Below are 25,393 nucleotides of genomic sequence, written 5' to 3'. Positions count from 1 at the left end.
ATCCGCGTCAGTCTGAAAGATACAAAATCCCATTGGGTGATTTCCTATTATTTTTTATTGCCTAATTCGAAAGATTATTACTCCTGGAGTACGTATTTCACGCTCTTAGATTTTCGAATGACGATATCAATTTTTCGCGATTAAACGAAAAGTGAAAATTTTCAAGCGCGCGAAAACGCGAAGGTTAAGTATGAATGCTGTGAAAACACCGTGTGACGTCATTCTGGTTCCCACTGCGCCCTGTGAGGTTACCTTGAGGCGAGGCTTGAGCGCTGATACGACGCAGGCTGCTAGCAGGTAGCAGAGTACCCTGGTAGCAGGTAGCGCTTGGCTTAAATATGGATTATTACTACCTTATCAAACGAAGGAAACTTTCCGACCTTAGACAATTTTAATAAGTCATTATTAAAAGATGTTTCCCTGAGCTCTGTGCCTCATGCATGCATTGGTAATCTCAGACGATATAAAACTCCTACCCTCCCGTATAGAAACTAGGTCCTTGTGACGTCACGCGGAGTGGAATCGCATCTGTCCTTTTTCAAATGAGGTTAAAATTGACCATTGCCATTCGTCTAGACCGGTATTTCTAAAACCAAATAATTTTTATGTTATGAATCCATTAATGGTGGGTAACGAATCGCAATCACTGCCTTTCGTTTTCTTTGATGAAGGAAACTACAATATTGCTCAAGCAATCAAAGCCTAGCGCGCATCCTACTCTCCTTTTAGTCTTTAGTGGCTCCTAACCCAATTCGTTTAACATCTGTGCAACGCTTTCTGCACGCCCACTGCAGTTTTTGCCGACTAGCTCAGCTTTCTTATGCATTTCATTAAGTTCACGTACTAAGTCTCTCTGCGCCGGTACGTATTCACTCTCGTGGTGATGGATGCTGACAACCCCAGCCGAGACGTCGATGCCCTTAAAGACCCCCACCCGCATGAAAACATCACCATGAGAATCTGCGTCTGCTAGAATCCCCAATAGGGTAGTTTCCTTCATCAAAGTAAAAGCAAAAGGCATTGAATGCGATTCGTTACCCACAATTAGTGTATTCTTAACATGCAAATTATTTTGTTTTAGAAATCCCAGTTCAGACGAATGGCAATGGTCAATTTTAACCGCATATTAAAAACGCTAGATTGGCGCCCATGCGATGCCACTCCACATGACGTCTCAGGGACCTAGTTTTTATACGAGTAGATAGGAGTTTTACATAGTCTGAGATTACCGATACCGATGCATGAATGAGGCTCAGAGCCTAGGGGAACATCTCTTAATAATTACACATTAAAACTGCCTAAGGTCGGAAAGTTTTCTTCGTTTGATAAGGTATTAATAATCCTTATTTAAGCCAAGCGCTACCAGCTGACAGGGAACTCTGCAACCTGCTAGCATCCTGCGTCGTATCAGTGCTCAAAGCCTCGCCCCAAGGTCACCTCACTTGCGGCAGTTGGAACCAAAATGACGTCAGACGGGTTTTCCCCAGCATTCATGCGCAGCCGTCGCGTTTTCGCGCGCTTGAAAATTTTCACTTTTCATTTAATCGCTAAAAATAGATATCGTCATTTAAAAATCTAAAGGCATGAAATACATACTTCAGAAATAATAATCTTTCGATTTTGGCAGTAAAAAAATGATTGGAAACCACCCTATTGGATGCACACAGGTGCACCGTGGGAACTCAATCCACGCGTGGATCGGCCCAATGAGCCGGTTGGTTGCCATGCATATTCTCCCACCGTCTTCGCAAAGAGCGGCCAAAAGAACGCCCAGCCCCCCCGCGACGGGATGACTCTCTACTCTTTGAAGAGCGCGGGCAGATTTTTCTTGCTCGGGGAGAGCAGTTAGCATGATGGGCTAATTAAAAAGCGCCGCGCAAAGGCTTATTTGCTCCACGTTTAAAAAAAAAGAGATATGGCATTAGCAACTCAAAGCTTCGTTTTCTCGGAAATGGAATCGGTGGAGGAGGAAAAATCCAATTTACTTAATTGCTGTCTTATCTGTGGATATTTTCATGTCGGGGCGGGGGTGATGGGGGGGGGGGGAGAATGGAGAAAATCCCCCTAAGAAAAGGGGGGGGGAGGGATCAGAAGAGACCCTGCGAGATCTGCTCGCGAACAATGAAGTCGAAGACTCGTAATGAGTGTCCGGGGACAAGTAGTGTCGTTTACCTTTCTCTGTGGAATCATTCCCGGGGGAATGACAAGGGGTTGTTGAAAGGCTCTCGGCACGAAACCCACTCTATGAAGAGACAATTCTGGATGGAAACGGAAAAAATAATCACGCCGTATGAAGTGTATTCAGACAATAAGGGGAATTTTTAAATTTCGCTATTTCGGAGAGTCCAATAGGGTGGTTTACTATTTTTCCTTTATTGCTTAAATCGAAAGATTAGCATTCCTGGAGTACGCATTTCACGCTCTTAGTTTTTTAAATGACGATATCTATTTTTCGCGATCAAACGAAAAGAGAAAAATTTCAAGCGCGCGAAAACGCGACGGCTAAGTAGGAATGATGGGAAAAGTCCGTGTGACGTCATTCTGGTTCCCCCCGCTGCCGCCCTGTAAGATTAACTTGAGGCGAGGCTTGAGCGCTGATACAATGCAGGCTGCTAGCAGGTAGCAGAGCACCCTGGTAGCAGGTAGCGCTTACCTTATCAAGCGAAGGAAACTTTCCGACCTTAGACAATTTTAATAAGCGATTAATTATAGATGCTTCCCTGAGCTCTGTGCCTAATGCATGCAATGGTAATCTCAGACGATGTAAAACTCCTATCTACTCGTATAGAAACTAGGTCCCTGTGACGTCACTTGGAGTGGAATTGCATAGGCGCCAATCTGGCCTTTTTCAAATGAGGTTAAAATTGACCATTGCCATTCGTCTAAACTGGGATTTCTAAAACCAAATAATTTGTATATTATGAATACACTAATGGTGGGTAAGGAATAGCAATAAATGCATTTCGTTTTCTTTGATGAAGGAAACTACCCTATTTTCAAAACTTTTTTATTACGCATATTTACTTATTTCACCACCAAAAACGGCACGAAAGATTTTACATTGGCTGGTCTCAATAAATAAATAACAGCTTAGAGATAACACAATAAATAAAAAACAAACAGAAAATAAATTATGTAAACATAAGAAGGGGGATTATGGGTTAGACAGTGGTGAACTGTACAGATAGAATTTTAGTGAGGATTTGTATATAGTGGTGGAGACAAAGAAGTCCGGGGAAGGAACTGTTGAAGCCATAGAGTTAAAAAAGGATTAAGGGGATTTGGTAGAAGAGAGAGCGTTGAGAGATGGAAAGACGGAATCGCGGAATGTGAAGCAGAGAGTTATCACGTGAAGGGCGAAGAGGAACATGAAAACGGAAAAGAGGAAGTAATTCATTGGTTCGGAGATAACCGGAGAAGATATTTACTACCCGAGGCTTAAGTTGAAATTTCAAATGAGAGAGAGAAATGGAGAAGATCCGCTAAAGTCAAAACATGATTCCCGTCGCGTCATATTACACGGTCGAAGCGTCGAATCTTAATGAATGCATTAGCTATGACCACGGCATAAATTACGGGTTAAATGCAAAAATTATTAATATCTTTCGCAGTATTATGGCCTAATTCTTTCGCTGCTGTTTAATCTCCGAAAACCTTCTCCTCATACGCGGCGAAAAGGTTAAAATGCTTATCGTGGGTCCATGGAGCAAGTACTTCAATAATGGACGTGGTACACCCTCCAAAGTGTCGCTAATTTGGGACTCTATCCTCGACGAGCTCACCCACGCAGGACCGTGTCATCGACCCTACCAGCGGGGGTCGAAAAGTGACCGCTCTGAATGCAATTTGAAAATCAATCAATCGATCCGATCAAAAAACATGTTTGTTTGCAAGGCACTCCTGCCAATCAAGCAATCAAGTACGTCTTTGAACCGTGTTTCTGCGGTGAAAAATAACGATTTTTTTTAACTTTGCTAAAAACGTGGCTGCGGACCACCGGAAAATGGCCATTTTAGCAAAGCTAACAAAATAGTTATTTTTCATCGCAGAAACACGGTTCGAAGACGTACTTGATTCCTTGATTGGCAGTATTACGATGAAAACCAAAAATCATTTTTTGATGATCGGATTGATTGATTGATTTTCAAAATGCAGTCAGAGCAGTCACTTTTCGGGAAGGAGGCCCCCCGCAGGTAGGTTCGATGACACGGTCCTGCGTGGGTGAGCTCGTCGAGGAAAGGGCCCTGGATTAGGGACCCTTCGAAGTGCTTTTGCGAAAGTGCATGACGGGGAGGAAGAAAAAGTACGTCCACAGCAGTCTGACGTGCGAACGTGCTAGGTACGTTCACAGCAGTGAAAGGGTTAATGTAGATTTTATCCAATCTATACATTTTTTATTCTTTTAGCACAATCAAGCGCAAAACATAGGGAATACGAGATAAGGGGAGCATTCTGGTAGAACTCGCCTCAGACATGTGGCAAAATAAAGAATGAATAAGGTTAGAATCCCCATCCATGGTAAACGATCCTAAGATTGGTTTGACGTAGCTCTCCACTCAATTATCTGGCCTGCTTACCTTTTCACGCCTTTTTCACACCCTTCTTTGCCTATTTCATTCGAGGTCTTCCTTTTCCGTTCTTGCCTTCCACTTGTCCTTCGACGATTGTCTCCATCAGGCCACCATGTCTCAAGATTTGGCCTATAAGGTTGTTCCGTCTTCTTATTACGGTTTTCATGAGGCTTCTATTTTCTGCTACTCTTCTTATGACTTCCTCGTGACTAACTGGGTCGATCCATTTGATCCTCATCATTCTTTTGCAGCAACACATTTTGAAAAACTCTGCCCTTGATTTCTCCGCCGAATTTCCATGTCTCACTTCCGCAGAGAAGTATTCTACAAATGTTGTTCAAAAGTTATAATATTTTTTTTCCTAATCGTGCGAAAAATCCACAGAGGAAAAATCATTCGCCTTGAGCGGGATGACGCCTCGGCAGCTTAACTGGCTAAAGCACTCGGCCTGAAATCGAGGGATCCGGGTTCGTATCCCGGTCGAGGAGAATGATTTTTCTTCTGTGGATTTTTCGCAAAATTTTTGCATTGCGGGTGACTCCGTAAAAGTTATCACCGTGGCTAGCCCGGTATACTTGAATTTTTTTTCCTTACTTCTATGCTTAAAATTCCCATTGTAAGTAGATCCTTTTTGTTTTGGTGGAGCGCTCTCTTTGCCTGGACAATTCCACTGATGATTTCTTTATTGTTCTCCCATCGCAAACAATCTTGCTCCCCAAATAACACAATTCATCCGCCTTTTCCAGTTTTGGTTTCCCTTTTCAACGTGAGTCATAAGTGCAGAATAAACCAATGAAAAAAAACTTGAAAATTTTCACTTTTCACTTAATCGCGAAAAATAGATATCGTCATTTAAAAATCTAAAAGCGTGAAATACGTACTCCAGGAGTAATAATCTTTCGATTTCGGCAATAAAAAAATAATAGGAAACCATCCTAATACACTCACCCCATATTTTTACCTCTCCCTTCCGTTAATCGGACGGGACCACTTCAGATCACACGCGAGCACCTTGAGGTTGCAATGGTTCTATAATATCGTCTTCGTCTGAGCGCGTCCGCGGTGTTCATACGAATGCCGAGGCATTTACCTCCCAACAGCTTGATCCCCTCCCTTTCTGTTTTTTTCTGCCGACTCTCTCACGGCATAAGTCAGGTGACACCGAGGGTTCGCACGAAGAGAAAAAAAGGAACGGAAAGCGAGGAAGGTGCGATGAAAGAGAGAGAGGGGGTATTTAGGAAGCGCGCACGAGATAAACATCGAACGACACCAGCTGAGTGATTCACTTGACGAGAGAGGAAAGCACGAGAGGGGTCTTTCTGAAATGGGACGAGCAGCACACGGACACCTCGATCTTGATCATGTAATTTGCACCTCAATAGTTCACTCGGGAGCTTTTTCCGCGTATTTTAGTTAGTTGATGCCTGTAGATGATCTAAATACTGTCGGATAGAGGCTCGTAGCCATTCAGCTTATTAAAACAACTTGTCTGTCTCCACAATCTTTTATTTTCACCGACCATGGTTTCGGCAACTTGTGCCATTGCCAAGGTCATTGACAAGTTGCCGAAACCATGGTCGGTGAAAATAAAAGAGTGTGGAAACAGACACGTTGTTTTAATAAGCTGAATATCAAAGATTTCCACCGTATCACGCCGGACACTGTATCTTTTGCTCGTAGCCATCCCTAAAGCACTTATAACTCGGCCTCATTATTAATATAATTCGTTGTATCGGGCGTAACCTAATAGAATCAGCTCAATACGATGTAGTGTAAAATACTTAGCAATTCCACATTAAATTAATTCTGTACGACCTAGGTTTTAACGTGACTTAATCGTCACTATCAAAACCTAGTTCGTAAAGTATTTAATTTATGTGGAATTACAAAGTTTTTTTTTTTACATTTCATCAGTGGCGTACCTATTGGGGGGGATGAGGGGATAGATCGAATGGGTTGAGCTAGGTGGAGGGGTTAGGCCAAGGTTATGTTGTTTGTCACCAACTCTGTTCAATATGTATTTTGAGGACATGATAAGTGTGACATTGGATGAAAGAGAAGAGAGAATAAGTATTGGTGGAGTAACAATAAGATGCATTTGATTTGCTGATGATATGGTGGTTTTAGCCGAGGACACAGAGTCATTGCAGATATTGGTAACATCGTTGGAGGAAGGAATTGAAACATATGGAATGGAAATAAACGTTAAGAAGACTAAAGTGAAAAAAGTGAGAAATGTAGATGGCATGAGGGTGAAGACGAAAGAAGGTGAAATACAGAATGTGAGAACCTACAGCTACTTGGGAACTTTGTTAACTGAAGACTGGAAAAGTATAGGAGATATAAAAAGAAGGATAGGAATGGCGAAAGAAGTTTTAAAGAAGAAGAAAAGAGTGTAACAAGGCACTGGAATTAAAATTGAGGAAGAGATTGGTGTAATTCTATGTGTGGAGTGTGTTTATGCGTGGATGTGAGACTTGGACGATGGGGAAGAGAGACAGGGACAGGATTGGGGCATTTGAGATGTGGGTTTGGAGGAAGATGGAAGGAATACGGTGGACGGATCGAGTTAGGAATGAGCAAGTGTTAAATAGGATAGATGAGAAAAGAACGTTGATGGACAAAATAAATCAAAGGAAGGGTTGGGACATTTGATGAGAGGGAATGGAATTTTGAAAGTAGCTTTGGAGGGATCGGTGGGAGGGGTCAGAAGAAGGGGAAGGAGAAGGCTGAAGTTCATTGACAATATAAAAATTGGAAGATATGGAGACTACAAGGAGATGGACGGAGACAGGAGGGAATGGAGACAGCATTGGCACGGGGGACTTGCCGACGGCCAGCACACCACATGATGATGATGATGAGAAGAATTGTCCTAAAACCAACCCCTCTCCTTTCCGTTTTGATATCATACCTTCCCCGGTTCGAGAATTCCTTCCCTGCTACGAAAAATGAACTCCTAACAACTCTTTGGGATTATACCCCATCACCATACCCCAAGCACAAAGTCCCCAAGACTGCCCCAATCCCCTCCCACATTCCCACCTTCACTTTATCTAGCCTACGAATAGCCCAGGCGAAGACAGCATTCCACCAAAAGAGAGACCTGCTTACAGCGGGAAACTTAAATATGGAAGTAAAGAAACAATTTATAAGAACCTACATTTGGAGCATGCACGTTGATGGACAAAACGGACTTCCTATACGGAAGTGAGGCATGGACAATGACCGCGGCGGAGAAAGCAATGATAGCGGCCTTTGAAATGTGGTGCTACAGAAGAATGATGAAAATCAAATGGATCGACCGAGTTAGTAATGAGGAAGTCCTAAGAAGAGTAGGAGAGAAGAGAAGCCTCATGAAAACCCTAAAAAGAAGACGGAACAACCTTATAGGCCACATCTTGAGACATGATTGCCTGATGAAGACAATCGTCGAGGGACAAGTTGAAGGCAAGAACGGAAAAGGAAGACCTCGAACAAAATATATGGAACAAGTGAAGAAGGATGTGAAAGAGAAGAAATACGTAGGTGTGAAAAGATTAGCTGATAGGAGAATTGAGTGGAGAGCTGCGTCAAACCAATCTTAGGATTGTTGACCAGTGACCACTATTGATGACGACACTATGCCATGATCACACCGCGAAAATAAAACTCTAGAAACCATAAAAAGTGCAGAGCTTCTCAGTGGACAGCTAAATCAGCTGGGAACTTGAGCTACAATCAAAGTCCGCGAAATTTCAGCGTAGCGTAGCGTCGATCCTGTTGGGTAATCACTCTTACCCTGCCTAACCCACTGCTTGAGGTGACCAGCATCCCACTATAAATGTAAAAGAATGTAGAAAGAGGGGATCGGGTTGGTGTGGTGGCTATAGTGTGTGCTTCCTACCGCGTGGGCTCGGGTTCAAGTCCCGGCAGTGAAAGAGAATTTTCAGAGACATTCCCTATTCCTGCTTAAATGATGGGTGGGGGACATTTCAAGCGCAATACTCCGTCCGTCGGATGGGACGTTAAGCCGTGGTCCCCTTGGCGCCTTATATTAAGAGTAGGCTAATGCCGACGCCGGGTTTCTCTCCACCCTTCCTTCCACATCCTTCCCTCATGGCGCAAATGACCTCAGCTGTCGGTCGCCTCCTCCAAATATCTTACCAAACAATACCAGAATATAGAAATAAGCAGGTCACAGTACTAAAGGCCGTATCACACCTGCGACTGCGGCCGACGCTGCGGCTGCGACTGCGACTACGACTGGCCTGTCGACCAATCAGAGCGAGGCAGTCGACGCTGCGACTGCGACTGAAAAGAATAGCCGACCCGCTGTTCTTCTGAGTCGCAGTCGCAGCCAATCAGAGAGCTCCATTTGAATCTCGCGCGCTTGCGGCAGGCGTATTTGTTTCGTTTGGATGTAGTGGGGGAAGCCGGTGAATAACGTTGTGATAATTTCGGATATTCAAACTGAAATTGAGGCCCAGCATCAAGTAAAAGCACGGGAAAGATTCTCCTCGGCGCAAGATATCCAATTAATATACGTCGTAGAGCGTCGGCCAATATATAACCGTCGGTCATGTTCATAAGTGCGCATGCGCGATCGTGGCGTCAGCCGCAATGTGTGATGGGGTGCAGTCGCAGGCGCAGCCGCAATCGCGGTCGTAGTCGCTAGTGTGATACGGCCTTAAGACGACACATTTTAATTTTCCCTCGATGCCCGATGGAAATCACTCACGATGGGCTCCAGTGGAGAGGAGACTCCTGAACTGAAACTATCGAAGCGCAGCCAACATGCAGAGCAGCGAGTCCTCGCAGACATTCCGTTCGGCTCGATCGTCTTAAGTTGGTAAAAATGGAGTGAGGCGGAAGATGGCTATGAGCCGCAAACCGCATTCATTTTTGCGAACCCGAGAGAGAGAGGGGTTCAATGGACGCGAACGGGGGCGCTGCTGAGAACACAGCCCGGTGGCTTCGAAAAGCGATCATTTCCTGCAGCAAGAGCGGGTGAATGAAGAGCGCGATACGGGGGATGAGGGAGAACTCCTTACTCACCCCCGCTCCCTCAGTGTGAGGCCCCCCCTTCTGCCCACCTAACCACATCCTCCGACGCCACCCACACGCTGCAATTGAAAGAGAGCAATATTGGAAGCCGAATGACTTAAGGCAGGCTCATACAAAAAGAATAAGCAGTAAATCATTAACATGAGGTGTGCTCAGAAAATTACGAGAATTTTAGTTTTTTTATATATATTTACTTATTCGTCTTCATTAATAGGGTAGATAGTTCAAAGAAAGAAAGAAGTCAAAGAAAACGAAATGCATTGATTGATATTCGTTACCCACCATTAGTTCATTCATAATATACAAATTGTTTGGTTTTAGAAATCCCAGTTTAGACGAATGGCAATGGTCAATTTTAATCTCATTTGAATAAAGGCTAGATTGGCGCCCATGCGATGCCACTCCACGTGACGTCACGCGGACCTAGTTTCTATATCAGTAGATAGGAGTTTTACATCGTCTGAGATTACCAATGCATGCATGAGGCACAGAGCTCAGGGAAACATGTCTTAATAATCAACTATTAAAACTGCCCAAGGTCGGAAAGTATCCTTCGTTTGATAACGTAAAAATAGGTAATCCTTTAATGATAGAATTTAAGATAGAGACCTCTTATAATTACGTATATTCTGATCCTGTTGACGAGTCCAGTTCAAATCTATCCATAAGATAGGCGGAAAGTTTCCAGATGGTGCAAACCAGTAGAGAAATTTAATGTATTGAATAATAATAATAATATTTGATTGTATTTATGTAAATGAATATAAATATTTAAAAAATATTTGAGAGAAAGAATGGAACATTAGGAAATGGCTGGCAGTATCTTATGTATCAACCTCCAGTTGTATGAGCAATGATTTCTTTTTGTAATTTACATCTTCTGCTTTTGTCAATTTCTTTGTTAATTTTGAGAATGTATTTCTGGTAGAACCTTGTAGCTATCTCCAGATCTTTATCATTATTATTATTACCATTATTAACATTTCATGAGAGATTACCATTTTTACGCCAGATATAGAAATCGCAATCCTTTCCAATCGCATTCCAACCCAATCCTTCATCCCTTCGCAAATACGATGCCGAGAGGGAGCATTTTTTTCAATATTGAACGCGCGCCTTTCGTGATTATCTTTATTCTATTATTCATAAAATCAAAATTTGGAATAATATCGCATAGGGCATTGGCAATTGTAAGAAATTCTGATATTTCTCTAAGTGTACAACCAAGGAAGCATTTTTGTTGACAATATAGGTTCATCTGGGTCTGGTGAAAAGAGGCATTTGTACAGTCTGAAATTGATATTTCACGTTCAAGTTTACAAAGAACATTATCTGATTGCAAGATAAGGATAATTCAGTCATGGAATACTTCTAAATAGGCTCATTAAAATCTCTTCTTTGTAGCCCCTTCCCATTCGGGGGTTATGAAGATTTATTCCCAGGCAAAACAAACTCCTTCAAGACTTGATCAATTAAACGTGCTTATTACTCTAAAAAGAAATACTTTTTTTCTATTCTCAAACCACCGGATACAGCTCTAATTGGCCATTTTACATCGGTAAATTCGACAAATCTAACAATTAAACGTACACGAACAACCATGCCCTTGACCGGGGAAAACCTACCCAGGCGGGACTCGAACCCTCGACCTCTTCTTTGTCAGGCGAGGACGTTACCCCGCCGCCAAGGAGGTCGGAAAGTCCATTGACACTTGAATCAGAGCAGTTCGTATCTTCGAATACTTTTTCTCATTTATTGGGTATATTCCATCCCTTCACTCGTTCTATGCATTATAATTAAAATAAAATGTCACTGAGGGAGATAAAAAATATACGATTTCATTCGGTCATTTAACCTGGAGGTTGATTTGGTGAGATGAGGGTAGAGCTCACCTCGGACAAGGCCACAGGCATAGGGGGGCCAGTTCATTTCCCTCACACTTCGAGGATATAATGTGAGGGTGTTCGAGGGGTCACCTGGGAGTTGAACCCGGGACCCCGCAATAAGCAACCATATGCTCTACCAACTAGCTTACCACGTTCCCATAATTTATATTAATAATAGAAAATATAATCCATCATATATTTGTATATCTCCGATCTAAGGGCTGTAATATGAAATAAATTGGACGTCTCTATTGATGTACTTAATTATTTAACATAATGAACAATACCACTGGTGCAATTTTGATCCAAAAGTTTTACATATTGACAACTAGGGACGGAAACTTGACTTCCTCAGACAGTTCGAAATTGTAAATTGTCCCGATGATTTTAAAATGTGTAACGATGATACGAGTAACGATGTGTTACCATTCCGCTCACGTCTCCTGCACACCCTACCTCCCATCCATCGTCTGCTGATTCCCATGACTTCCTTTCTGAACTCCATTCTATTTCCCTCCCTCCGAATCAGCCCATTATCATGGCCACCATTGACGTAATCTCACTGTATATACCTCTATCCTTCATTCTGACGGACTTACTGCTCTCCGCCACTATCTTTCACTACGACCCACACCTCTAAACCTCAGCTCTGACTTTCTTCTTGATCTTTCCCATTATTTTCTCGCCCACAATAAGGTGGTTTCCGATTATTCTTTTATTGCCTATATCGAAAGATTATTACTCCTGGAGTACGTATTTCACGCTTTTAGATTTTTGAATGACGATATCCATTTTTCGCGATTAAATGAAAAGAGAAAAATTTCAAGCGCGCGAAAACTCGACGGCTAAGTATGAATGCAAGGAAAAGCCCGTGTGACGTCAATCTAGTTCCGGCTGCCGCCGATTGAGGTGACCTTGGTGCGAGGCTATTAGCGCCGCTACGATACAGGCTACTAGCTGCCGAGCATGGCGGTAGCGTAGAGTACCCTGCTAGAAGGTAGCGCTTGGCTTGAATAAGGATTATTAATTCCTTATCAAACGAAGAAAACTTTCCGACCTTAGCCAGTTTTAATATGTGATTATTAAGAGATGTTTCCCTGAGCTCTGTGCCCCATACATGCATTGGTAATCTCAGACGGTGTAAAACTGCTATCTACTCGTAAAGCATCTAGGTCCCTGTTACGTCACGTGGAGTGGCATCGTATGGGCGCCAATATGGCCTTTTTCAAATGCAGTTAAAGTTGACCATTGCCATTCGTCTAAACTGGGATTTCTGAAAACAAATAATTTGTATATTATGAATACACTAATGTTGGGTAACGAATCGCAATCAATGCCTTTCGTTTTCTTTGATGAAGTAAACTACCCTATTCCTTCTCTTTTAATTATAAGAATGGATCTGCAAGTGGCTCGCTGTGGAATTGGAAGTACGTTTATTCCTTCTTATGCCAATATTTTCCTTGGCCTGTTCGAAGAAAACTTCCTAAATATACCCTCAAAAACTCCCTCTCTGGCTTAGATACATAGACGGCATTTTTCTTCTCTGGTCTCATGACAGTATCTCTCTCTTAACAACTTTGTCGCTTCACTTAACTCCTCTGCCTCTGTTTCCTTCACTTCTTCTTTCTCCAACACTAATATCAATTTCTTGTATGTCCACTGGACATACACCTTTCTAGCAAAAACAAAATCAAGACATTGGTTCACATCAAAGCTACTAACAAGCATCAATACATCCATTACAATGGCTGCCATCCACTACACACCAAACGTTCCATCCCTTGTTTTCTCTCCATCCGTGGATATAGGATTTGCAATCACCCAGACGATCTTCAAAATTTCCTCTCCAAACTACACACCTCTCTTCTTCGCCACGGGTACCCCGAACAACTTTTAAACAATAAAATAAGAAAATTCCGAATTAACCCCGCGCAGATAAAAATTTCTCCCCATCTCTGCTCACTACCTACGGGATATTCTGAGGGATTTGTACCCCATTTACTCTGACAGCAAATCCATCACCCCGATTATCTCTATTTCTCCTCGAATCACCTATAAGACCACCTAAGCTAAGCACCATTTTCAAGCCACCCGCCCTCTTCAAAAATCCCAGTTAGTCACCACCACCCCACCCTCACCTTGCAGCCGTCCCAGATATAAAACCCGTAAGATATTTTCTCCATCCCCAGCCTCTTTCATCCCCATTCACTTAAATCTCTCTCGATATTTCCCTCCATCACCTGTACCTTCACCAGCATCATTTTCCTCTTTCATTGCAACTTCTGTGCCGATTTCTATGTAGGTCGATGCACCATCGCCATAAACCTCAGAATAAATAATTACACAGGCCAACAATGAAAAACCTTTTTTATTGAAAATACCTAATTCTTATGTTTTTAAAGTTGCTGAATCCAAATATCATGGTTTTAAAGTTGTATCACCCACCATTTATTCACATTTTTACAGTTAAATTTATAAAATCAAGCAATATTTTTAGAATTTAACATCTTTTTTTATAGTTATAACGAAATTGAAAAAGTAGGTTTAATGAACGAACATATTGGGGATTACTGTTGGTACTTCACCGAGAAGTTCAGCAAGCAATTCATCGCAGAAAAAGCTACACAAGAAGCTTCAATGAAAAAAGGGAAAGATAATGTAGACCAATTCCAGTTGACAAGTGAACCCTGTATTATCACGCTGCAATAAATACAAACAATTTTATCACGATATAATGAACAGTAAATACAAACAATTTTATGATGTAACACAGTGTTTCATTGATTTCCCTGTATACCGTATAGGGGGTATTAGACTCAATATTAAATACATATTGCTTGGAAACTATGGGTGATGCAAAAAACTAAGGCCAGGTTTGGATTCGGCACATCAAAATCTATAATGATCAGCTATTAAAATAAAAAAAAGTTTTCAAACAAAATTTTTTTGTTGGCCTGTGTTATTATAATAAACCGCACCTCCTGTTGTCCGTCATCCCCCACGCTTCTCTCCCTGTCCCCACATATTGTTTGTCCCACAACTCCCTCTTGAATGGTTGTTTCAAAGTATCAATCATTCCATCCCTCCCCCCTCCCACTGACTCCGCCCTAAACCACCGCACCCTCGAATTGGCGTGAATTTGGCATTTACAAGCGAAAGCTATCCTGGATTGGACGTCTCCAGCAAACTCCCTCCCTTATAACCCACTCTCCCCTCCCCCTCTCTCCCCCTACCCCTTGCCCAACGCACCCCTTATACTGCTCCCCATTTGTTCCTCAAATGTTGAGAGAGAAGTCACTGCTTCGAAAGCTCTAAATTATATTTCCATTTTTTCCCTGCGTGAATTTTTCTTTTTATGTGCCTAGGTATTAGTGATGAAGACTCGATTTTGAACCATTGTTATAAATAAATATCAAATATTTTCACCGAATGAAGACGGAAAGTGATTCATTACTATTATATATTTAGTTATTTTAATATTAATATTAGTATTATTATATTAGTCTGGGGCGCAGCTAGGAATTAAGGCTGGTGGGGGGGGTTAGGTGCAACTAATACCGGGGTGTGTGGGGGTATAGAATACCCACCAAGATAAGCGGTAGGATCGAGATTAACAAATTGCGGAATTTTAAGATAAATGGTTCAAAATGGTGAGTTTTACGGCTTTCTGAGATATATTTTATTAACCCTTACACTATTCTATGAGTAATACCAATCATATTAAGTAAAATGGATTAAACTTAAAAATTTCTCTGATCTCTGGGGGGGGGGGAGTTTTATCCCCCAAAACCACCTCGCTGCGCCAGTGATATTAATTATTTCATAAGCGCCCTATTACCACCATTTGAAAAACACAAATTTTATGCGCCAGCAAAAATATTAACTGAGACGAAAATTTAACACGTTTAAAGGTGGATAACTTCTATGGATCGCCAGGCACCGGCCCTGGTCATTTAGTTGAGCTGTATTTTTTTCCTGTCAGCCCGAGATTTTGCCGTTGGAGAGCATGGTATCAACAGAGTCTCGCCTCGCAAGTTGGATGAATCCGCAGGGAAGCAGTCGGGAGCACGAGCGGAGCAGAGGCGCGGAATGCGACGCCCCACTGACTCGGAATATTATAGTGCGGAGGAGATCACGTCTCGCCATCCCATCGGAACACTCGCGAAGATCACGCGGAGGACGAGATTAGCCACGGAACACACACTCACCTCCATCCCATGTAAATAATAATCACGGCGATGGCGGTGATGAGAGCGAAGACAGACGGGCGCCCACACACCGCTCCTGTAAAGGTCATAAACCCATTCATTACTGACGTAGGTACATCTGCTCTATGTACTACACCTCTATAAGCGAGTGGCAGGGGGTGTTAGGACACCAGATCTTGGCAAATAAAAGAGGAAATGCTCAAACGAAATTAAGCATAGCATTTATTAAAGTCCTTTAATTGTTATGGGAAAACGAATTCCTTTATCTATCCGCTCATCAAAATATATCTCTTACTTTATTATTTCTGTCGGTTCTAGGAATATATCGGGGTTCTAATACGATAATTCTTAACTTTTCCGACGAATGTTCCATTTGAAATAATTCATATTCATCCATATTACAACGTAATGGCGTTATTACACACACGGGAAAATCAGGGAATATTACTATTATTATTCATTAGATGGTAATTTATAAACTGGCGATAATTTATCTGTCCTCGTGTACCTCAAAAATTACTTCCACTGGAACTAAATTAACGTAAAAAGTGACGTGTAAAATTCTAGGTACAATATTAGTTAATTATGGTCTACATATTTACGAAAAACTTGTGTCACAGGTTTTAATTGGTTCACTGTACTTCTTGATGGCTACAAACATTATGAGACAAAGTATTCAACGCTCAACTCAAATTAATGTCAAACATAAACCTTACGACTGTTGTTTGCAGAATTGCTGGAGCTTCGGCTTCGTCTCCATGGCACCCGTCTTGTGGCAATTACAGATTCGAATAGCAGTTGACCAATTCACGTCTTCTCGAAACATTCAAAATTCGAAGAAGAATAACAAAATTATCCGCGCTTTCAAAAATATCGCTATAGCGCGACGTGCGATGAAAACAATTTCTTGAAGAACCATCGACAAGAATATTTCAGTAGGTGAGGAATTTCAAACCGATATCACCCGTGGAGAACTAGTGTTTTTATCATATTGGCTTAACATGCAAGTGCATGAAATAAAATCTAATATAACTCCCTAAGGAGTATAAAATGGAGTCTAAAATCAAACCCAGCACAAGTGACGAAAGCATGATGCCTTCGCTAATTCCACAACGCAAAGAAAGTTCTTGAACTCTCTCGATACGCCAAAGATACAGCATTACGTCTAATGACTGAGGACCCACAGCATACGCTAGTCCAGCGATTTGCAAAGAACCAAAGCTAGCGGCTTTCAGCAAGCAGTGAACAACCTTTGGACCATCACAAAGATTTAAACGATAGTTTATATAATAGGTATACATCCACATACTGTCCCGCAATCCGCCTAAAAAGGCAAGGAGTGTTCGTTCACCAGTCGTTTGCATATAAAAGTCAAATGCTCAAACGAAACAACTAGCATTTCTTTATTTATCGGGTGAAAAACGAATTCCCATATCTATCCGTTGGGCGAAATATGTCTCTTAATTTATCGCTTCTGTCGGACCTGCAAATTTAGTGGGGCTCAGATATTATGTTCTCCGTGTCGCTCTTAAAGATATCCATTCTCAATTGCTCAGGCAATCTAAGCCAAGCAATAAGCCTCCGAGTCTCCAGCAGCTCCCAGCCTAATTCGCTTAACGTCTCGGTAACGCTGTCTGTAATAAGGACATAATAAATCTAAATCGCAATGTAATAAGCATGGGTAAATAAATATTATGGTTATTTTCCCGAGGCAAGACATCGCTTGGCATATCTGTTTTTTGAGCACGGTTCACCCACGAAGGGCGATAAAGCATGAATAGGGAAGTACACTAGTGTTTCAAATGCACCAAACACATTATTAAAATTAGAGTTCAGAATAATATAATGTCGTAAAACCTCAGTTTAAATCCTAATAGTGAATACTTGATTCGAGATAACCGTCCGAAATATGGAAAAATTCAAAGGCCGCTTAGTTCTACCACTATTATTGCAGAGAAAAATTACTGAATTTGAGGGTATCCGTTTTTTGCTGTCATAAAATATCTTCAGAATATATATGTGGCTGCTTCTCTTTTGAGTACATGACTTTATCACTGCGTAATATATTAATATCCATTTACGTGTCAACTTCAAGTTTGGAAAGAGAAGTGCGAATAGCACATTGAATCTTTAATAAATAGATGATGAGATTTATTTTTCGCTGGGTATATTTTGGCACAATGCCGTTTATCATGCCAAAACTTTTTTTGTAAGAACTGAGTCAAACTAATAAACCTATTTCAGACGTTTGCTGCAAGACTTATTCGTTGCGTATGTATTCACGCCGGCCGGACCGTTCGCCCTTCGCAACTAGAATCATGGGATGTTAGCATTATTTCCGAGCTGGCTGGTTGTTGCAATGGTTCGCTGTCCAGGATGAGTTCAAGAAAATATAATCTTGGTTGGGAGGAGGAAAATTCCAACGATTTATAAATGGTATACCAAACTTTGATGTATTTATGGTGACTGAATTTTTGAGGACAGGTTCAACGCTCCATAGAAATGCGTGGCGTTAAGGCTAAGAAGGGGAGACCACGTACTTTGCTCCGAATTTTTCAATTAGGGCCTTATTTTGATTGTAATTAATTAATTTTCATGCGGTACTTTTCACAAGTCGTATATAAATTTAAAATATCTCCCTCAAACCAATGAGTCCGTTGGGGTATTGGTAACGTGTACGACTCCACCCAGAGATCTAGGGTTCAAGGCTTCGTCGACTTCATTGTGATCATACGGCGTTAAGTTTATCAATAATTTTAATTGCAGCAATCATAGATATGAGACAATTTTTTTATCATCATAATGGCATTTAGGTATTTTAATAGTGTCATTACAAACGCAGAGATACGACGACTACAAGGGTTGGTGTGCGCTAAAATGTTAATTTTTTCTTTGCTTATACTGACCAACTTCCACATTAAAAATGAAAACCACTCTTGCAAGAGCACATACCATTAAAGGCTCGCGGCAAGCAACAATATGCGTACAGACATAATTAATAAGAACACAAAACGAATATAAAATGCCATATATCTCGAACACTTATAATTCACATTACTCCAAAGGGAGTTTACTTACTCAGTACCTACCTCAGTACCTACCAGTTTACCTCTGTAGCAGTGCTAAAAGAACCATTCCGAAATATAATTTCAATTGACAAATAGGATGAAATAAAAGTTGATAACCCTGGACCGGGCGCGCTGACGCATAAAATACGTCAATCTTTGAAGAAAAAAAAAAAGGATTTCAACATTGTACGTACATTCTGGGCTAGTATACATTACATAGGTCTACGCGGAAGATGCTATATTTTGACTCGACACACTTTCTGATATGACTGAGGTACCTATTAAGTAAATTATTATAATATAAATATCAATTTTATCTTACAATGCCTTCAAATGATCTTCAAAACAGAATATCATCGATAGGTAAGCGTCAGGAGCAGCCTTGAACCATTTATTTCGTATGGCTTGTGCTTAAGGCACGGGAATGAATATCTTCTCCAGGCTTTTGTTTCGACGTCGAGATGAAATTTGGAACAAAAAATCATTTATAATTCTTTTTTGAATTCATGTTTTCCGTACTAGCCGACATTTTTAGGAAGCAAACTCCACCGATTCCCGGAAACTCTCGCCGCGCTATAGAAGGCGACGGAATACAGCGATACTCCACTGGTGACTACTGCCTTGTGACGTCACATCTCAATCAAGATGGAGGCACTGTGTTTCAGCGCAATATGAAATTTTCCGACTTTCAAAACGTTCTAAAGTGCATACCCCAGATGCAGAAATTTAAAGTGACTATACTAATGTTTCTTTTTTAGGCTAAACTTTCAAATTCAGCAATAAAAAAAAATTAGTGCACTTCCCTATTTGTATGGTCAGATACGTAACTCACTTCAAAGGCAATCACTAAACTACAACCGACATAATCTCTCAGCGAACATGTTTTAAGTAACCACAACACGGTCATCATCACTAGTCAACAATCCTAGGATTGGTTTGACGCAGCTCTCCACTCAGTTCTCCTATCAGCTAATCTTTTCCCACCTACGTATTTCTTCTCTTTCACATCTCTCTTTACTTGTTCCATATATTTTGTTCGAGGTCCTCCTTTTCCGTTCTTGCCTTCCACTTGTCCCTCGACGATTGTCTTCATCAGGCCATCATGTCTCAAGATGTGGCCTATAAGGTTGTTCCGTCTTCTTGTTAAGGTTTTCATGAGGCTTCTCCTCTCTCCTACTCTACTTAGGACTTCTTCGTTACTAACTCGGTTACAACACGGTAACCGAGCATAAAATGCTTATTAAGGCCATTTAAGCTCATCTTAGAGGTCATACAGAGCGTACTTTTACACACATAGTAAGCAAAGAGTTTCTCCCTCGGGAGAGGGATGCGAGCTAGACGCGTTTTCCTCCGTCTCCGTCGCTGAATTTCGTTCGCTGTCCACGAGCACCATAAAGGCAAGAGAAACGACGAGACGCGTAGCTGCGAGATCTGGAATAATTGGAAAATAAAATGAGGAATAAGAGAAGAAGAGAGTGTGATAGCAAACGAGGGAAGAAGTGTATCCGCACGCATCCCGGAGTTACCCAATCGAAAGGAAAACAACGACCGCGGTTTTTTTTAAGCCAAGACGGGGGCGGGAGGGAGGGGATGGTGGAGGGAGGTGGGAGAGAATTTTCCAGCGAATTCCAAGACGCAAAAAATAGAGCTGCAGGAGCGGACGGACTCGCTCGGGAAAATATCTTGAATAAATAATACTTTTTTTGCGATATTTTAACCCGAATGACTGTCGGGGAGCGATGCGATTTGCAGTTAACATCAGTATTTAGCCTTGCAAAACATGTTCCAAAACCCTGTTGAGCAAAGTCTTTTTTTTCCAACAGTGGTATATTTCAGATATGACCTTCGGTAAAAGTTAACGGCTAATGAGAGAGTTTTAATGGCCTGGTATTCTCTAAAAGACATTTCCACAAATCTTCCAGACTAAAAGAATGCCTTCTCCATCCACTGATTGTACAACAACTAATATCGCAGGGCACAGAGGGGAAGAGGGAATTGCTTTTCAGTCACGGCCGCCGCATGCAATCACGAAATTCAAAATATTATCGCACGAATTGACGTTGATTGTAACTGTGAGATGGAGATTTTTTTCCAAATTAGGAATGTGTAAGTTTATAAACGCGAACTTATAGAAGAAACAGGTTGAGCGTAAATGAAAAATATTAATTCAGCACGATACTTAACTTAATGAGCATTAGACCAGATGAGTATTGTTGCTCGGAGTGAACATGAATAAAATATATTTGGTCGCCAAGAACAACAAAATGAGACATACCTACCACGAAATTCAACCAGGGGGAAAAATCTCAAATTGGAAAATTAGCTTTGTGCATGAAACTAATTAAATAAAGTAGCAGTAAGAGTATGAGTCTACAATGCGCTTATGAGATTGAAAATAGTAAAGATTTTCATCAAAACGAAAAAAGCAATCGAACGATGGATCAGACCTAATTGCAAGATATCTATTAGTTTTTTAGGTTATTGTATTTTTGTTAAGAAGAAAGGAAAGGTTAGAGAATGCATGTTTAAGAGGAAAAAATCTGCACCTTATGAGGCTTCAGTCATGATTTACCACTTATAACGGGGATTTCGTACAAAATTCTAACGTCTAATTTTGCCAAGTGTTTCCAGCCAAATTGCTTTAAGAATTCGCTTTTGCGCGCTTATTGGTTGTGACAGGTGGATTTTCTAAAGAATTCTCAGAATATATATTACAAGGAGAATCATTTACTGTGGTCTAACGGGTCTTCTTAAAAATAAAAAATAAAACATTTTCAGCCTGAAAAGAGCTTCGACTTATCGCTAGATTTCAGCACCGAGGCCCAAGTGCGTCCAACTCAAGGAGGTTGTAAATATCTGGAGATGATCGCCACTGGTCCCGAGCGTGGATCACAGAGTGGCAGGAATGGGGGTGCTTGGGTAGGAGAAGCCACGGCTACTATGACCAAACCATTGACAATTCCATAAGGGGTCAATACTTACTATTCGTTTGGTCATAACTCATTAATACATTAAAATAAACTACGGAACGCAAAATAAAAACCATTTTTTCTTACTTCATCGTTAGGCTTCGCGAATTTACATGTAAATTATCTTTTCTCAGGGAAAAATTATTGTCAATCACCACGGTTACGTTCTAAAACCAGCTCAGCAGAAAATAAAATTTTTCAAACGCAAACTAGTCATTTCCCTGCGCTTATACTAGCATAACATTTTATTATAGCCAACGGAAATCTACAATAATTGCAGTACAAAAGAATATTTTTCAAAGATAATGCCTCCAGTAAAGTGTCTAACAGGGCACTGAGTTTATAGATTAATAGAAGTATCGCGAATTATGGGAAAAAATCCGATGACAATCACCGTCGAAATACTAATGATTATGGCATCATTTTTCACTTAATGTAATTCATTCTCAAAACAAAACTTATCCATCTAAAAGTATCAGTCGGAGACAAAGTCAAAAAATTATCAAACCAAGATGGCGGAACTTTGACAACGCCTAACACTCGGAAACAGCGCCTCCAGTTATTCACAACATCGCTGGTGCAACGCAAAGCGTAATCAACATGGGTGGCGTCTTATTCCTCATTTGTGAGTCTCTGTTCATGGTGGCTTCAGAGGAAACTGCGAGGAGTGATGTGTTGCCAGGCATAATTGCAAAGCCACAAGAAATGGTTGGCCTGCATCCTTGTAGCTAGAGCCTTGTAAACTGCCTGAACAGTAGAAATCAATCAACCTTCAAAGCAAGGAGACTAATAATGAGCAGAAAATGCTCCAGCTCGTGTCGTAGAATCTTGATTCACTCTTTCGCTGCATTAGAATTTGTTCTCAAAAATGTCTATACCACGGCGAGGACTGCAAAGTGATCCAGTTATTCCAACTATTTGCAGTACAACATTTGCGATCGCGAGGAATTAGCATTGAAAATGTATGAATTTGATGAATCACATCATCTAGAACATAAATTTTGGTGAACAGCCCCAATTTTATCGTGTTTCTCCGTTGAAATCGGATCACTTTGACCAACAGCGACGCAAGTGGCGACCTTATTTAACCAACTTAAATTCCCCCCTAAAGCCCCCTGGAGAATCCTCTACTGAAATATTAATGTGTAATGCTAATTATGATGAGAGGTGGGGAAGAAAGGGCTATCCGCTCCCATAACCTACTCTGTTCTCACAATAGGGTGGTTTCCTATTGTTTTTTTATTACCTTAATCGATAGATTATTACTCCTGGAGTACGCATTTCATGCTCTTAGATTTCCGAATGACGATATCTATTTTTCGCGATTAAACGAATAGTGAACATTTTCAAGCGAAAATGCGACGGCTACGTAGGAATGCTGGGAAAAGTCCGTGTGACGTCATTCTGGTACCAGCTGTCGGCGTGTGAGGTGACCTTGGGACGCAGCCTTGACCTGCTAGCAGGTAGCAGAGTACCCCGCTAGCAGGTAGCGCTTGGCTTAAATAAGGATTATTATTACCCTATCAAACGAAGGAAACTTTCCAAACTTAGGTATTTTTAATGTGTGATTATTAAGAGATGTTTCCCTGAGCTCTGTGCCTCATGCATGCATTAGTAATCTCAGACGATGTAAAACTCCTATCTAATCGTATAGAAACTAGGTCCCTGTGACGTCACGTGGATATGAATCGCATGGGCGCAAATCTGGCCTTTTTCAAATGACGTTAAAATTGGCTATTGACATTCGTCTAAACTGGGATTTCTAAAACAAAATAATTTGTATATTATGGATACACTAATGGTGGGTAACGAATCGCAATCAATGCCTTTCGTTTACTTTGATGAAGAAAACTACCCCACTACCCGTATTTAAATTATTATAAAGAGTGGAAAATAGCAATTCTTTCTGAAGTACATTGGGTTATATTCAAATTGGAGTAGAACAGATTGAACTAATTGTGGGTAATGAATCGCAATCAACGCATTTCATTTTCTTTGATGAAGGAAACTACCCTATTGCGATGGGATGTCGGATCACATGAAAATTACTGTCGCGATTTTTGGTAACACATTTGAATACGTGGTTTTTTGGCAACAAATCTTGTACCCGACAATGACGAATCCAGCTCAATTTTTTTTCTTGATTTTAAGATATCTATGCTGACGTCTTTTTGTCTGGAGAATAATGTGGAGACGGCGGAATAATTGGAACCCGAGTGTGGTCATGCTTTGTGGTCGATGAAAAGTCCATAATTTTATTGAAGAAAATACGCGAGTCTCCACGGTCTGAGTAGCCTCTTCTGTTAGCGCCATAAGGGACAAAACTCTACGGGTTTTCCTCCTTTTAATCAAATATACCACTCTGTTCCACCGAAATCTCAAGGATAGAGTGAAATGCAAAGGACCTGTAAATGCGAAAATGTTTAGGAAGAAGTGTGCATCACTATTTGATTAAGTACATGGTGCTTTAAAAGGGAGAGTGTGGAATTGGGTTAATAGGGTCAATGTTCATTTTTAGTTGTATTGTATTGGAATTAATGTATTTAATGGATTGTTTGAAATTGGTTTATTGGGACAATATTAAATTCTTAGTTGTATGAGATTAGGATTAGTGTATTATTTTTACCAATGGTGTCTATTCTGTTTCAAAACTTTGTGTTAGATAGATAGAAACTTGGTATGTACACATTTGTTATTCATGTACATCTAATGCTGCCACCAGGCAATAGCCTACTTTCAGCAGTATATAATAATAATAATAGAGCCTCGGTGATCATAGCAATTGGCGCGAAAGCTGGATATCCTGGTTCGAGTCCATGTAATGGCAAATGGGGGACGTTTCCGATTCGACATGTCTCACCAATAACAGCGACGCATTTATCCGACACATGCGAAATATCTATGCTACATCCACATTCCATACCGCTACCCCATTCGCCCTCCCACACACCCGTTTCCTTAGCGACGGGTGCGCATGCGAAATATCTGAACGAGAAGTAATTGAGTCGAAAACATTTTTTCATCCAATTTCTTCCATTTTTAATGGTGAAGGTCATAATTATGACTGCCCTTTGTCGTTCCTCCCCTCCCACGACGCGGTCAAACAGAGAAAAAGGCTGCCGCTGCAACGCACAGTGGGCTAGAATCGAAAAAAGTTGGCCAAAACCTCCAAAACGATTTTTTGTTTATACCATATTGCATCCACACGCTTGCCGCGTCGCCGTACCCTCTGCCGCCACCGGCCAGAACCGGAGTTGACACCCCTCCCCCCCGAAATATAAAAAACAAATTTTTTTTCCTGCATAAAAGAAAACAAAATATCATGGAATCATGAATTACAAAATATTTCTTTAACAAATGAAGTTTTTTCGATTATGAATAGTGCTAAAATTAGTTTAAAACCCTCTACTCTAGTACCCTGTTTTAAAAACATTTCCCCCCTCGTATTGGACCCCCCCCCCCCCCCCCGAACGAAATTCCTGGCTACGCCACAGTCAACGAATATGTTACTAACCGAATGCAACAGGTACGACTTCCGGTCGACAAAATTAATTGAAACATGTGGGGAGGCAACTGAACGGAGGATAATATAGAGTGGATATGATAATCATCGCGAGTAAGCATGCCAACCGAATGGCTTCCGAG

The sequence above is a fragment of the Ischnura elegans genome, chromosome 4, assembly GCF_921293095.1.
Source record: "Ischnura elegans chromosome 4, ioIscEleg1.1, whole genome shotgun sequence".
Classification (NCBI taxonomy): domain Eukaryota; kingdom Metazoa; phylum Arthropoda; class Insecta; order Odonata; family Coenagrionidae; genus Ischnura; species Ischnura elegans.
Note: the sequence above shows the minus strand (reverse complement) of the source record.